A 15,035-nucleotide genomic window follows, 5' to 3' on the forward strand; every position below is an offset into this window, starting at 1 on the left:
GGTGCCCAGGAGTGGACACCTCACAGGGAAAGCCAGGATGGGTTCCACAGCGGTATTCGTACAAGCGCCTTGAGACCCTTGCGGGTGAGTAGTGCGCTATACAAGTATCAATTTACATTTATTTATTTATTTACCCAAGTCCTGTGTGTGTCTCACCACTGGCAATTTCAACTTTGTCTGCAATTTTGATAAATTTACACCCAAAACGTTGTAATTTTCTAGGAATTCGGAGTGAGTGTTGATGTAATACATTTGATTCTCTTGCAAAAACTTGAAATTATTGGAAGTGAAAGTGGGCACTAAAAATCATGAACTATTACCCTCCAATATACCATTTACCCAACCACTAGCCTAGACTCTTGGACAGTGATTCTACTCTAGTTGCCTTCACTTGATTGTGAACCTTATTTGAGGGATTTTTTTGGGGATCAAGACATTTTCTATGTTTTTGTATTGTACACTGCGGGGTATATTTACTAAGGGCTTGTGTTGTAAGGCAAAGCAAACCCTTAAATCCAATGTACTAAGCCACATGAAGCCAAATTGCAGCCAATGAATTGAGAAGAGGTTTTAGGGGTGAAGCATGGGCGTTCCCATGCATTCATCCATGGATTTTGATGCAATCCTAAATTGAATAAGGTCAGTAAAACTGAGATTACATCAAATAGTATGCCTTTCCAGGTTTGCCATACTGAGGAGCATATATCAATATTTCTGCTTCTTATTTCATCTTTACACATGTGCTTCAATCTGCAGCAGACATACAAAGAGGAAAATGTCTCTACCGAATGTTGTTTTCTTGCATAAAAACTATCCTGCCTGTAAAGCCCCAGTGGGCAAGGATGCCAATATTGGCAGTAGGCAGCATACAGTGCACTAGTTGTCTTTCTGCACTGCATAGCATGACTTCTTATTAAATCTGCCCCTGAGAAGCTGTACATTCAGCAGGATAAGTGGAGACTGTTGAAGTGACAGTAACTGACCATTGAAACAGAGCTCTGACATATTACAGAAAGATTACACTGATTTGCTTTTGTTTGATACATTTTAATATTGTGCATAAGGCAACATTTTTGCCTTATTTCAGGTATTGGCTATAATCCTACCATCTCACTAGTGGTGGTAGAGTGCATGACCTCTACAATACTGATGCAGGAGCATCTAATAAATTTAGAATTACCACCTGCCTACAGGTATCCGTCTGGTGTGAAGGGAGCCACCGCCCTGTTTAAAGTGGCTCATCAACAAAATGTTGACTGTTAAGTAAACAAATCATTAAAAACAAAGGGGTATATTATCAAGGGGTTTATCTCCGCTTTTTTGGCTTTAAAAGCCAAGAAAGCAGAGATAAAATTATCTTTCTATTACCTAGCTGTCGCTAACACCAGTTAGCGACAGCTAATAGGAGATAGCGACCATCTTGGGCCCCGCTTTGCATGTCAGTGATATTTATCACTAATGACATGCAAAGTGGGCGTGCCAAGATGTTAGCGACTGGAAACAGTCGCTAACATCGCTATCTCCTATTACCAACTTTTGGAGATATTCGCGCTAAGCGCGAATATCTCCAAAAGCTAACACCTGCCCTGAGCAGTTCTTCACCATGTTATCCAATGGGAGGTGGATAACATGGCTAAGAGCATTTGCTCGATAATGCAGGAATATCGCTGACTTTTCAGCGATATTCATGCATTGCGGCCGTTTTTTATCGCATTTGCGATAAACCTTGCTAATAGCAAGGTTTATCTGCGATAAAAATCGCCGATGTGCGGCGATAATTTTTGTCTCTAAACAAGTTAGAGACAAAAATTATCGCTAGTTGTTGGTAATATGCCCAAAAGTTTGTTTTTTGAACGAAAAATGAATGGCCTGAAGCCTAGGCAGCTGTCACCATGATCATAGTTGCCATCATCCGTTTTCTCTGCAAGTATCCACTATACACGAGCAAGGAAAATGTGTGATGGCAGTATGGTCCTCAATAGAGAAAGATGACTATCACTCTGACTTGTCGGCCCCTTGCAACAAATGGGCCACCAGATGAAAGGCTTGCTATAGCCATTTCAGGGAAGCCTCTGTTTAAACCCCGCACTAAAGCACAAGATGTGCAGGTTTGGCCAAACCATAAAGTTGGCCCTTTTAAAAAAAACATTTTTGTAAACTCTTAGAGTCCAGATTCTTGGTGGCGTGAATTAACACTGAAAGAAGATGGGTGCCTGTTAGGTTACTCTACAGCAGCCAGGATAAAACCTCAAGGGCTGATCTTTGACTCACATTGCACCACAATTTTGGATTCTCAAAGCATATGAAAAGTACTTAATTCCTTCCTTAGTGCAGCTTCTTTTTAAAAACCTCTCCACAAAAGCCAGTAATAAAACTGCTGCACCATGCTTCTTCTAAGTAACTTAATGATGGTGCATTATAAATGGCAGCAGTGTAACATGGAAAGGAATTCACTTTCACACAATGCACCTCTATTTCTAGTTCTTTTTCAGATGCTTAGCTAATCTCATTCCCATTTTGACTTATTGTGCATAAAATATGTATATACCGATCTAGCATGAGTTGAAAAGGCAAAACAAAAAGCAGTACAAAATTCTGAGGAGAAATTAACACACTTGTAAATGGCAGCTATTGTCATCAAACCCGAAGGACGGTCACCCAAGCCCTCGTCAGCAACAGGCTGGACTACAGCAACATCCTCTATGCAGGAACCACTGCCAAACTCCAGAAAAGACTCCAATGCATACAAAACGCATCTTCAGTCCTCGTCCTCGAAATCCCCCGCCACAGCCACATCACCGCCCACCTGAAGAACTTGCACTGGCTACCCGTCATCAAGAGGATCACCTTCAAGCTCCTCACCTACTCTCACAAAGCACTCCACATTGCAGGACCGGCTTACCTCAACAAGCGACTCAACTTCTACACCCTCAACCGCCAGCTCTGCTACGCTGACCTCGCCCTCGCCACTGTTCCACATATCCACCTAACAACCACCAGTGGCATATCCTTCTCCTATCTCGCCACCAAGACATGGAACTCCCTCCCCATCCACCTGGGGCAGACCCAAGACCTGCTGACCTTCAGAAGACTCCTATAAGAGATGGCTGTTTGAACATTAGCTACTTCCTCCCCTCCCCCAGCGCCTTGAGACCCTCACGGGTGAGTAGCGCGCTTTACAAATGCTTGATTGAATAATTGATAATGCCAGAATTTTAGAATCGGACTGGATAGACCACAGAGGCAGCCCGTCCAGAGAAATCCACTGTTGGTACCACACTAAAAGGTACAACCGTCAAGGGCGTATCACCCAATGCAAGTTCACCAGTGGCTAACTGGCTGGAAGAATCGCAGGTTGAGCAATCTTTGAAGAAACTTAGATCAGATCTTTAATGAAAAAATATCAAAGATTGAGCTCTTCTAGAGGATCACCTCCGACCACCCAATGAAGGCCTGCTCCCCTATGAAGTAGGCATGAACCCACTCAGGCAATCCACAAACAACTGGAAAACATTGGAAACCATAACCGAAACTGAAATTATTGAATAGACTACCGGATCCAAGCCCTCACCTAACTGGCTGAAAAACTCAAACTCTCCCTATCCCCACTCTGGTTGAAGATTATAAATAGCTCCCTCAAAACAGGAATCATGCCTGACTGCCTCAAAAGCGGCTAAGTAACACCATTACTGAAAAAAGCAGGCACTGACCCAAACTATCTCAACAACTTCAGTCCTGTCTCCAATCTCCCATTATTAGCCAAACTACTAGAAAAATTTGTTCTCCGTCAACTCACCCATCACATGGACAACAATGATCTCCCACCAATCTTACTTTAGAAAAGAGTGCAGCACAGAGACAGCAATCCTTAATGTCATTGATAACGTCCACAAATCACTTGACAAGGACCGCTGCTGCCTACTCATTCTCCTGGACCTTTTGGCGGCCTTTGGCACGGTTGACCACAAACTACTCATCAACGTACTCCGGGAAAGGGTAGGAGCAGAAGGGGTGGTCCTACAATAGTTCTCCTCCTTCCTGCAAAACCGCTCTCAGAGCATAAAAATCAGAAACTTCACATCTGACCTACACCCCGTAGACAGAAGCATTCCCCAAGGATCAGTTCTCTTACCCACTGTTACATTTACATAGAGCCACTCACCACCATTCTCAAAAAAGCCAAAATACCCTTCCACCTTTATGCTGATGATTCCCAGATCTACCTAGACACCTCCACCATAACGGACATGCAAAGACTTAATGACACCCTAATAGAAGTCCAAAAATGGCTTTCACAAAACCATCTAAAACTCAACCAAGGCAAAATGGAAATCCTCCTCATAGCTAAAAAAGAGCAGACCCCCGAATCATAGAAGGCTAAAGTCTATTGATGCTCTCAGCTGCACTCTCATCCCGGCAGACTCCGTGAAATCACTGGGAATCACTCTGGATCCTAACCTTGATGTGTTTGATGTGTTTGACCTTGTCAAACACATCAAGAACACCGCAAGATGTGCTTTCTTCAACTTAAAACTACTCAACAAAATCAAACCCATCATCCCTCCAGAAGTCCTTAAGTAATTAATGCAATGCCTCTTGCTATCCAGATTAAACTACGGAAACGCCACCCTCACAGGCACGGCAAAATCACACCTTAGATCAACCCTAAAGGCAGCAACCAGAATGGTGACAGGAAGAAATTCAAATACATATCCCCTGCTCTCACACTGCTAAATTGGCTCCCAATAGAAATGCGTGCTAACTTCAGAACTGCCTGTTACAGCCACAAAGCTCTGCACACAGGCAAACCCAACTATCTAGATGCTAAACTCAACAAAGCAGGGCAGACAAAATACCTCAGGAGCACCAACACTCTATTACTCATCCCCCTGAAAGCCCACAAACAAAAAACCTTATCTCAATCTTTCTCTGGAAATACACCCAAAGTTTGGAATGCCATCCCAGTACATATCAGGACTAACGCTTCCTTCAAAAAATTCAAAAGCCAGCTCAAAGTGCTCTTCCTCAATCGAGCTCTCACGAAGTGACAACGGACCCACAAAACGGAACAGCGCCCACCTGAGGATCCAGTCAGTATGATGAGAACAACTTCTTACAGCATCATTCTCTGGACCTGTACCTTTACCCCTCCCTTACTACTACTACTACTACTTTGCATTTGAATGCTAAGTGACTTATGCTGATCAATGACCCGTCTTTAATCACTGGGTTTACTATTAACACTTTTTGCATACTCAACTGTCATGTGACAAATGTTGTAAAGCGCTCAAATACCTTCGGTGTGGCCAGCGCTATATAAATCTCCTAAATAAATTTAAATAAATGAATAAATAAAGGCGGAGCATCGGGACCAAACAGTCTGCCCAACGCTGTATTCATATACGACCAGGCCTTTTGGGCATTGTATCTTACACCCCTATTCAGCTTGGCATGCATCACCAATATAATTTCACCATCATGGAGAGGCAGTGTTCTTCATCCCATTTTTAAAATAGGCTCACAGACAAATCCTGAAACTACAGATTAATCATGTTGATTGATGTTGAAGCAAAACTCTACATTGCCAATCTGTTGACAGACTTAGAAGCATGGGTATCTGCTGAAAAAATCATTCCGGCTACCCAAACGGGGTTTAGGACAGGCGTGAGAACAACTGCTAACGTCATGGCTCTCACTCTTATGATCAAAAATTTCACCCATAAGGTCCCTAACTTATACACCTGCTTTGCTGATTGACAATCAGCATTTTATACGGTCCTGAGAGCCCTTTTATGGGTAAAAATGGCAAGATGAGGTGTGCCCCCAAACTTTCCTAAAGCCATCATTAACCTACACTCCAACATTTGGGTATAAAATAAAATAGGCAAGGGCGATAGAATGACCAGAAAGATCCCCACATCCATTGGCCTCAAACAGGGATGTGTCCTCGCCCCTTGCCTTTTTAACATTGACAGAGCAGACCTCAATACCCTGCTATATGAAGTCTCAAGTGAGCCCCACACACAAGGACCTGGCAGTTAATGACCCGACTGTGGGCTGTTCGGAGGCTATCTGAGGGGTGATTTATATATAATAAACAGGAAGATTGGGCCTAAGATATACATTGGCTTGCAAGGTTGAAATGCCAGTTTAAACCTGCACACACAGGCTCTGCAGAGCAGGCCTCAGACATTTTGAAAGGGCTATTCAAGTGGGTGGCACAATCAGTGCTGCAGGCCCACTAGTAGCATTTAATTTACAGGCCCTGGATACATGTAGTGCACAGTACTAGGAACTTATAAGTAAAACAATTATGCCAATTGCGGATAAACCAAATGTTATCATGTTTTAGGTAAAGAGCACATGCACTTTTAGCCCTGGTTAGCAGTGGTAAAGTGTACAGATCCCTAAATTCAGTAAAAATAGTCAGCAGGCAGAAACTCTGTTGTATGCAGATATTGTTTTGGTCTTGTGTAATAGTGAAGTGGCAAAAAAGGTTCCCTGATAGCTGATTGGCTTAAGGGTTTTCTGTGAGCTATGTGATGTGACTGTTGTATACATATATTGTTTGGGTCTTATGTAATTATGAGTTGGCAGACAAAGCAACCGTGGTAGCTGATTGGCTTAAGAGTAACAGAACAATGAAACACAGGTGTTGCTGTGGCACACACAAACACCCAAAATGCCCCTTTAGCACCACATTTTTTCAAGGATGATGAAATCTTGTTATCACCTCAAAAATGATATTTTAAAATGGCAGAAAATGTTTTCAAAAATCAAAACTTTATTAACAACCACAAAAAACTTGACAATTGAAAATCCAACTCACTTAAAGCTCATAGGACAACCTAGATTTTTTGCTTTTTTTGCAATAAGCATTGGATGAATTGTCATGAAAGCTTCAACGGACAGTGCGTTGAACTAGGACTCTTCACCTCATAAACATTCAATGTAAATCACGTTCATAATTTCTTTAGTTGTGTAGGTGCACCAGGATTTTTCCTTATGCAAATAAAAATAGTAAAAATAACTTTGGGACCCACCTATATTTCTTGAAAAGAAAAGTATTTTCTATAGGGAGTGGGATTTAACCATAACTACAGACTAGGCCGGGGAAAGTATGTAACTTGGACCAGCGTAATCCTAATAATTTTGTGAATTTAAGCATTATTTACATCATTACACCAATTTGTGCATTTACGCCAACAGTCACAGTAAAGTGTTATAGCTGGAATGTGAGAACAACATGAACAACCAGAATACCAGTGGCTGTTGTCCACAGCATTTGTGTTTTTGTGCTAATTATTTCAGTGGAAAATGTATTTTTGGAGATGCATTTCAAGCTAAAATATAGTGCTAACTGATGGCCATGCATTTTGCATAATTTTGGGAAACTGAGTTCTTGTTGCAGTACCCCCCCCCCAACATTTTGCATGGTTTTTGAAGCACTTTGACTGAGGTGGACTGGGACCCTGCTCACCAGGTTCCCAGTACCAGAGTTCTTACGCTAAATCTGTACCAAAATTATTACAACTTCAACCACTATGTAAGTCCCTAGTAAATTGTACCCCTGGTACACAGAGCGCTGGGACGGAAGATGGTCCACTGTGGCTGCGGCACAAATTGTGCCACCCTAGGGACCCCTTAACAAGACCATGCACACTGCTATTGCAGGTTGCATGTCTTGGTGAAAAGCCAACATAGCACATATCTGTGTGTCATGCTCACTGACACTGCGTGAAGTAGAGGTAAGTCACCCCTTCTGCAGGCCATACAACCCTACGGCAGAGTGCATTATATCCCTCGTGTGGCCATATCTGCATGCACATTTATGACCCTGCAATATCTATGCCTATTCCTGGGTTTTGTGAGTGCACAGGGAAGCCATAGAGAGTACATTGGCTGGACACTCAGCATTATGAGTTCCCCAGCTCCATACTGGATTCATGTCCTCTCAGATGTTTAGTACCAAACATCTTGTCTTAAAAAATCATCTCTGATGCCGGTGTTGGATTTATTGATACATGCACACAGGGGACACTTTACAGGGTCCCCTGAAAACCTACCAGATGCTGGTTTGGTCTCCAACTTGTCTGAGCCATTCTGCCACCACTAACATGCTTCTGACCTCATGGGGTGAGATCCTTCACTCGCAGAGGCCAGGATCCATGCCTGCTCTGGGTGGGGTGCTTCCAGGAAGGAATGGCATTCTGAGGCAGGAAGCCTCAAAGGTGAGGCAGCCTTTGAAATGCAACCCAGGCATCTCCAGATAGGGGAGGATGCCAAACCTCCTATCCGCCGACCTCGCCAAAACCCTGCACATCTGCAGAGCCAGAACAGGTGGAAGAGCCTTCTCCTACATCGCTGCTAAGACCTGGAACGAGCTCCCAATCAAAATCACACCTGAACATCTTCAGGAAGACACTTAAGCCCTGCCTCTTTGACTGAATGGACCTGCTTACCCTCACCCCCCCCCCCCAGTGCCTTGAGACCCTAACGGATGAGTAGTGCACTTTACTATCCCCTGATTGAAAACCCCTGTCCAGACCCCACTTATAGCCGGTCGACAGGTGGAAAAATTTGTTCCGTTTGGAGGTGTGCCACATTCAGCCAGCACCTCCCCTGAGGTGGGGCAGGGATTGTGGACCCCACTTTTGAATTCCTCCATCTTGGGATGGAAGAAATTAGCTTATTAGGTTCAGGGTTGTTCCCACTCCCTGAAAAATGTGGTTACATAGAGGGTGTAGTCACTCTAAATGTAGGCAACCAATTGGCTACTACCTAGCACTCCCACTAAATTCAGTTTTTATGTTGCACCCCTGAACCCTGAACTTTAGATTCCTACCAACTTATGAAAAAGAAGGGCAGAAGAGTTATGAAGCAGAGAAGAGGAAAAGAAGCAGCTGACTTGGAAACAACATGCCAGCCTGTCTGCTTCCCTCATTAACAACTGCGCCAAAGTTGGCTCATCCTGCAGCTGTGACTCCAAAAGCCTTGGAGGCATACCTGCCTTCACAAAAGAACCAAGATTCTCCAGTGAAGTTGCTCCCCTGCATCCTGCAGGCACCCAAGAACCACTACAAAGCCTCATGATTGCCAAAATCCCAACACCAGAAAGCACCACTGCACCCGTTGCTCCAAGCCCAAGTTGAAGTGTCCCAATAGTGCCAGTATAGTCCTCCAAACCAGTAGAGAGAAAGCCCACCTTGGACTTGCCCACTGTGGACTTCCCAAGGCCACCTGCAGCATCTTTGTGCAGCCCGTCTCAACCACAATAGCTCCCGGTGATAAAACCTGATGCCTAAGTACATCTCTGCACCTGTCACCGCTGGGCCATGGAGAAGATAACTGAAGGTCCCCCCATGTCTCTGGACATTGCAAGAGTTAAGCCCCCTTGCTGGTTCATCTGGACTGGTTTATCTGGACTGGTCCCTCGGTCCAAGTCTGCAGACTCTTTAACCCCTTCGCTGTGGCGGAATTGCCGCCGCCGCGCTAGGGAGGAGGGCAGTGGCCGCGTGGCACTCCCATGCTCGTGACGGAACCGCTCCATCACGAGCCTCGGGCGCGCTGTGCTTGTGACGGAGCGGTTCTGTCACGTCTCTGCCTGCTCAATAGAACGTCCAGCGCAGGTGCGAAATCAGCGCTGCGCGGGCCGTGACATAACCGCTCCGTCACCAGCACAGCGCAACCAAGGCTGGTGACGGAGCGGTTCCGTCACCAGCATGGGAGGGGTTAAGACTGTACCAATCCTCCATCAAAAAGAAGGGGGCACCTGCCGCTGTAATGCACCTCTGCACCCAGAGGCCCTAGAGCTACCCGAAGTGAACTGTTGGTGCTGCCTTGGGCTTTGCCCCATACCCACCTTAACTCAAGAATATTGGTCCCATAAGTCGCTGCTAAGTACCTGTGTGCTCTGTGTGTGTTTTTCCTGCATATCTTAAAATTATATGGAAAATCTTCAATTCCGATTTAAAGCATCAAAAATCTATTAAAATCTCCCGATGCTGAAAAACACACCTCTGCACAAAGGCATCCCACTGCTTCCCGAGGTGATCTGGTACGATGCTGCCAGCACACATAAAAGAGGAAATAACGAGGACAAATAAAGTAATTCTGCCTCATTACTCCACACCTTGGTTTAGATGCTCTTGTAAATCTGGGGCAACATCAAAATCTATGGCTGTTGCATGGGAAAACCCACAGCAATGCCCATGGAATGCGTCCAGAGCACAGACTAAGGCAACACCGAGATTTGCACTGCCTTGGCTTACTCCATATCTATAAGGTCATCCAAAGCCACGCATCGTCATTTTGTGAGGCCTCATAGACTTGATTTTGTAATCTGCACTGCAGGAGGTTCACAAGCAGTGATGCTCCGGCGGTGCAGGGGACTATCCGCCTGATTCATCAAGCTAAATTGCACTCGCAAAGGGCAAGATTCTCAGAATCTTGCCTTTTGCGAGTGCAATTTTTGCATTTGGGATTCATCATCCCAAATGCAAAATTCGCTATTTAAGAATTCGCACATTTGCGAAGAATTGAATTTAAGGAATCTCTATTTGAGATTCCTTAAATGCAATTCATGAAGCATTTTAAAAATGCGAAAATGCAATTTTGGGCCGCTATTTACCGAGAGGTCAGACCTCTCGGTAAATAGCAAAAACTTAGAAAAATGCTTTTAAAAGCATTTTTCTAAGTTGCATGTTGCACACACACATGTCCTTTCGACATGTGTGTGCGCAACACCAATGTAGATTACATTTCAGGGGTGCTACAGGGTGTCCTTTGGACACCCCTGGCACCCTTTAAATCGCTATCTTATTTGCGATTAGCTAATTGCTAATCGCAAATAAGGAATACTCCCCATTCATTCCTATGGGCCTTTTGGCCCATAGGAATGAATGGGGAGTATTCCTTATTTGCGATTAGCAATTTGCTACTCGCAAATAAGGAATGTGTAGGAATCGCTATTTATTTAGCAATTCCTACATGAATACCGTTTTGCGAGTCCTTAATAGCGATTCGCTATGAATCGCTATTAGGGGCTTGCAAAACGGCCCGTTGAAGAATAAGGCTGTTACGCCCCTTGCGCATGCGCAAAGTAGTGCAAGTATCAGTTTGACAAGTGAGACTGCTTTATAAATCTAAGTCTTGATAAAGGTAGTTTGAAATTGAGTAATAGCATCGAAACGCGTCGTCGCTTGTTCTTTATTGGTTGTACCCCAGGAACACGTTTATGTCCAACAGAATACGTCAGGCTGTGGACATTTAAATGTTTTAAGATTGTGATTCCTTAGGGAACAACTTAGTATGGATGCAATTATCTATTTGCACAAAGCTTTCTTTGTCTCTCATCTTATTCATTCTTTTGTAATAAAGTGTTTTAATGATGTGTATTCCTTGATGTATTGTGTTTTTATTTTGAATTTTTATGAGATTTTGTGACCAAATAAGAATAAACCTTTTTATACAATAATTTTTACTCTGCATACATTACGATTGACTAGTGGGGTCTGGGCCATTTTCAGTGACTGTGTATGATTGAGGTTTATCACGTGTGGGTGAGACTAACACTGGAAGAAAACTTGATGTCAACATTTCTTTATTTCCTCTCCAAGAGAATTTCATTTTTTATTTACCCAAAGTAGTGCAAAACCTTCAAAGAAGTTGCTTTGTGGTGAAAAACAGTTCTGTGCTGGAAAGTTAACTGTCTGTGGCATAAGAAGAACAATGCGTTGCTTAGCACTACACTGCATAAAGGTGCTGTTCCTTGGATGGTATCCGGGCATTCCAATGCCACCGTCCATGGTCTCTGGGACACAGACAGATCTACTAACAAGTTGCTTTCCTTCAAAAAATAATACCTCTTTAAGGCAGGTGCAAAGCAGGAGAAGTATTTGTATTTCTCCTGACAATTCTTATGTTTTTACAGCTCACATTCAATGAGTTAAATGTTAAACAAATTACCTAAGCTAAGCAATTTGGCCTGGAAAGAAATTCTTCCAGTCATGAGCCAATGCAAGACATCATGCGCACACCTTTACACCATGGCGTACAGGGGGCACTTTGGTATTACAGAAGGGGCCACAGACGCTTGTGCGAGCCCTTCTGTAATATCAATGGCGCAGGCGCACATAAAGCCCTAGCTTCAGAGGGTGTTCCCTCATTGCATAGGGGGCATGCCCCATGAAAATGAGGGTATCCCCTTGCCTCTATGCCTGTCTCGTATAACAGACGGGGTGCAGAGGCAAGGAAGCTCTCAGGAGGAGCACTGACAGTGAACCACCTAAAAGATGGGGCACTGGCAGTGTGCCCCATGATGGCAGCCATCTGGAAGGAGTGAAGGGGGTCCCATGGTCCCATGCGCCACACCTCTCCCCCCTAGGGGAGAGGTGTGGCGCCGCGGCCAGGGCGACTGACGCTGGAATCTGGGGACCACGGTTCGATCCCCGGCTCCGGCGGCAGGGTAGCCCAGCACCATGTGACTCTGGGCAATAGCTCGCTTAATCTTCCCGACGGCCCCCAGCGCCTAGAGACCCTTACGGGTGATTGTGCGCTTTACAAAATGTGGACTTTTATGGGCCCCACTAGACTTCCCTTTGCAGGCGGGTGCAGTCACTGACTGCACTCGCCTGCAAAGGGATCTCTAATCTCTCTTAAAGGTGCAGGCGGGTTGCCGCCTGCACTCTGAGAACGCTCTGTTTTTCACATGAATGCACTGCGCCTAGGGCAGCCCTGTGGGCAGCGCATTCACCATCATGCAGCTCGTTTTCCTGGGTTGTGCTGCCCAACGCAATCCAGAAAAGTGCGCTGCGTGTATAATACAGTGCCAGGTGTATGGGCAGCTTATTTGTCCCCCAGGGATATGGAAAGGGCATCACCGCATATATTGGTAGATATCAGGCGCGCAACACCCATTGGACTCACCGGGCTTCAGCCCCCCCCCCCGTCGTGTGTGGCAGCCTGGGCTCAGGCGGCTCCCGGGCATTCACACAGCCACACACAAACGTTTCACAGGTCTTTAAAAGACCATTTGAATGTTAATTAGACCTTGCAGTTGTTTCACCCCTTCTAAGAGCCCCTGCAGCTCCACTCTGCCTACTGATTAAAGGTTCAGCCCCCCCCCGAATTTTTTTCTTAGCCCCCCCCGAAATTTGGCTCTAGTTGCGCCTCTGGTAGATATGGTGCTGCTGTCTCCCATAAGAGCAATGCAGCACCTTTGGCTGTGTTGCTTTATTTTTCAGTAAATCTGCCCGAAAAACACTTGATTTAGTGTAGCTTTCAAGCTAAGGCTTTCACTTTTAATGACTGCATGATCCATGGTAAAGGCGGACTGCAGTAATTGATTATGTTGATGGCCCCAAATATGTTGATGGCCCCATAGTGCAACCTACCCTTTATTTCCAAAACCATCTTTGCGCAGCCCGAGGTTGGACAGAACGCGGCGCCGAATTAGAGTCGCCGTTTCCTGGTGCTCGGCACCGCCTTGATCCTGAACACCGGCACCTATTACAACTCACCACCTGGGGGCAGTGTCTGCCCATTTTTGTTCGCAGAGCATCAAAAGATTGTAACAAATGGAACCATACCTTTAAAAAACAGTAATACCCCCGTGTTCAGGCCACTGGTACCTCTGTGTGTGATCTGGAAGAGAGCAGACTGTCACATTTATCGGCGAGTGAAGGTGGTTAATAGACCGCGTCCGTCCCAGCGCTGCGCAGCGCTGGTGGGGGCGATGGGTAAATTTGTTTCGGCCCGGGCACTAATGTCGGGCACTAATGAGGTTTACAAATTAAGCAGGGTCTTGGGAAGTGGACATCCCCGTGCCTTGGGCCCCCATCCTCAGCTGTCCCTTCTGTCCACGGTTTGCTCACAGCACTCACGGCGCCGATGTCCCTGCAGGATGGAGGGGGGGGGGGGGGGGCACGAGCGCCGCGCCCCCTCGGGATGCCGGAGGACACTAGAAAGCGTTCTTGATGGACGGACAAGTGTGTGTCTGGTTGTCGGCGCCTCTCTTCCTGCACTGGAAGCACGAGGGATGGAAGACCCCCCGCTGGTGTGAGTGTGAGGGGGGTGAAGGTACTCACCTGCTCCGGGGGGGCGGCCTGCGCGAGGCTCTGCCTTGATGCTGTCTGAGATCGCTTTGGCGCGAGTTTGACTCAGAACTGCCCCTCCCCCCCATGAGCCCCTCCCCCCAAGGGAAGGAAACTGAAAGCCCTGCCCCCTCCCGGTGGCTTCTCACCCTCCTGGAATGCACCCGCCCCTGGCACAGACGAGCTGCGGATCAAGCTCCAGCTGTCACCGTGGACAGCGCCCTCTGGTGGCGCAGAGAGGCGCGGCTGAGAGTGACACCCTCACCCACACACAGGGGTCACTCACATTGACTCACCGCGAGGGTCGGGCTTCCGTCCCACTCTCTCTATGAGTGACCCTCGGGCTCAGTGGAAGCAGCTTTGCCCCTGTAAGTCCGGTGCCCGCTGCTCAAAGCCGCGGACTCCATACACTATCCATATGGTGGAGATGTTTGTATGGCGAGAAGCTGCCTGAAGGCACCGGGGCCCTGCACAGGGTGCAGGGTGAGCACACGGGCAGGGTGTGAGGGCCGCTGATGTGACAATACCTCCTGCTAGGGAGAGCAGCAAGGGTGAAAGGCAGGTCATGGACCAAAGTTCCAAGCAGGAAAACAGGAACTGATTTTCCTTCATCTGATATGGATTCCTAAATTATACAATGTCCAACAAAAAGTAGATAGTTATGGCAATACTGTTATCTTTATTTCTGCGATAGGTCATTCAGGAAAGATAGGAATTATATATATTTCAACACAGTATTATAAAACTCTGCCTTAAATGGAACCCTTCCTAAAATCTGTTGGCATTAACTACTATTTGCTTTCTAATTTTTTTAATTCTGCAATGCCGATTATGTGTTTCTTCTTGTCTGCCATGGACATAAAAGACACTAGGAATGTAAGTGGTGGATGTATGACATTACAACGCATGCTTTTACATCGCATGCCTTTACAACGCAAGTAT

At 45.8% G+C, this 15,035-nt stretch overlaps 1 protein-coding gene across 2 annotated transcripts in view; it reads right to left on the reverse strand.

Moving 5' to 3' along the window:
- Positions 1-14,159, reverse strand: part of LOC144826937 (GTPase IMAP family member 4-like) — a 91,441-nt gene extending 77,282 nt beyond the window's left edge. The window contains exon 1 of one of the 2 annotated variants that reach the window (XM_078685397.1): positions 14,088-14,159. The gene's annotated coding sequence lies outside the window, so the exon portion shown is untranslated. The remainder of the gene's footprint in view (positions 1-14,087) is intronic. The other variant, XM_078685398.1, reaches the window with a different exon arrangement.
- Between the last annotated feature and the right edge of the window lie 876 nt (positions 14,160-15,035).

Source organism: Lissotriton helveticus, chromosome 4_1 (assembly GCF_964261635.1).
Source record: "Lissotriton helveticus chromosome 4_1, aLisHel1.1, whole genome shotgun sequence".
NCBI classification, from domain to species: domain Eukaryota; kingdom Metazoa; phylum Chordata; class Amphibia; order Caudata; family Salamandridae; genus Lissotriton; species Lissotriton helveticus.